Here is a 2,256-nt window from a genome sequence, read left to right on the forward strand (position 1 = left end):
GTCTGGCCATTACCTGCTTGTCTCTAATGGCTTTATTATCTCACAGAGGTGGGTCTCCCAGTGGATACCTCCAGGGAGCTTAAAGGCTCTGGGGCAAGTTTTCAGGGACCACTTCTAGCCATAGGTGATTCTGGGATCCTTTGTTAAATCTCTCCTAGTAGGTTAGATACATCATGTGGGGAATTAGGCTTCAGCATATGAATTTGGGGGGACACAAACATTCATTCTATAGCAACTCTCCCAAGGGTCTGCCTTTCACTCTCTGAGATTTCCCCCGTTAATTACCTGTATACATATCCTTGCTCAGGCTCTGCTTTTGGTGGTGTCTGAAGCCAGAGTAAGTTCATTTTTCCTTTTTAATTCCAGGACAGTATTTCCTTTCCATTATTCTGCACTATTTGCCAACAACCTGAATGACTCAGGGCAGATGCTAGTCCGGAGTCTCCAGATAATAACATAGACTGGATGACACTCTGATTTTGGTTTTGTGAGACCTTATGCAAAGAACATAGTCAAGCCCACCCAGACTTCTGATCAACAGAACTGTGTTGTTTTAAGCCACTAAATTTATGGCACCTTGTTTTCTCACTGATCTTGAGTCAAGGAGCAGGTTGAGAGATAGAACCTGTACGTGTTTAGTGTCCTTCCAAAATTCATGTCCTTCTTGGAACACCAGAATGTGACCTTATTTGGAAACAGAGTCACTGTGGGTATATAATTAGTTACAATGAGGTCATGCTGAAGCAAAGTGGCTCCTTAATCCATTATGACTTGTATCTTTACAAGCAGAAGAGAAGAGACACAGACACAAACAAAAAAGGGAGAAAGCCACACGAAGGTGGAGGCAGAGTTTGGGGTGATACCAAGGAGCACCAAGGATTGCTAGCAACACTGGAAACTAAAAGAAAGGAATGGAGCCCTCAGAGCGAGACCATGGCCCTGTCTACATCTTAATTTCAGACATCTAGCCTCCAGAAATGTGAAAGAATCCCTGTTCTGTTGTTGAAAGTCACCTACTTTGTTACACCAGCTCTAAGAAACACATCTAGGACCTGTGTCTTCCTGCCCTTTTAGGTGGTCTTTGTTTCACCAATCAAAGCCTGAGCTCTTCACCAAAGGAAGCCTATGCTATCATTTCCTTAATCCAGCCTTATCCGCTAATAGGTTGTCTATCATTCTTAAGTTTCAGTGAGACTGTGGGTTTTTATCATCACAGATTTCAGCGGGAGGGAATAGGAAACCACTAGAGGCTGCTAGACAGCACAACCATCCTGACCGTTGTTGATGATCATGCATATTTTGGAAAACTACCACAAATCTCCTCTGGAACCAGGTGAGGGGCTAATTAACTAATTAGCAAGATCATAAATATTGCTAGAAGGTAAGAGAGTACTTCAATCTGTTACATAAGCTTTGCCTTGATTATGGAGCTTTGAAAGTTTAAAAGGCCAGCTCTAGAAAGGACAGGCATCTGGTCAATTTCTCTTCAATCTCAGAAAGGGAATAAAAGAATTTATGATTGTCAAGTGGTATCATTTGGAATAACATACCCTCAGCATCAGAAAGTGGATAAGGAGAGAGAAAAGAATCTGAAACATACAACAGGATACATCCTCAAGCCATTCTTCTACAAGAATGTAGAAAACATCCATCAAAATGCAAATCTGGTTCTGCTTTGTCCCTATTTTTATACCCCTCTAATGGTACAGGGGTATGCCTTCAGGATATCAGGCCACACTTCTTAGCTGGGCATTCAAGTCTCTCCATGATCTGTGCCCTTCCTAACCTCATCTCCTCTACCCCCGCAGCATAGGCTCTAAGCAGAAGCCACGCTGGGCTATGCACACCCCCTGAATATTCCATGCTCCTTTACCTCTCTGACTTTGCCCACGTTTCCACATGGACAAGCCTTCTCCTCCCCCATCCTTCTCTCACTACGCTAGCAAATCCTTCCCTGCCCTTCCCAACCCAAGGTGGTTCCTTCCCCCTCCTAGTGCCTGCTGTAGCCAGTGCAGGTCTTTGTTTTGCACACATCCCCATTCCTATGCAGGACCTTGTCTCACAGTTGACTTTTCTTCTACGCAGAGAGCTCCTAAGTTGGTTCTATGACCCAGTGAACTCTGATTAAGATACGAAGTGGAGCGCTGACTACACATTTAGAGTTGCATCAAAGGCAAGCAGCAGCCTGGTGTCTATGTAGTGGAAAGCCATAGTGGCCCATAAAACTTAATATATATTGAGCAGGCTGTGGCTACA

Source organism: Panthera tigris, chromosome D2 (assembly GCF_018350195.1).
Source record: "Panthera tigris isolate Pti1 chromosome D2, P.tigris_Pti1_mat1.1, whole genome shotgun sequence".
Taxonomy (NCBI): Eukaryota; Metazoa; Chordata; class Mammalia; order Carnivora; family Felidae; genus Panthera; species Panthera tigris.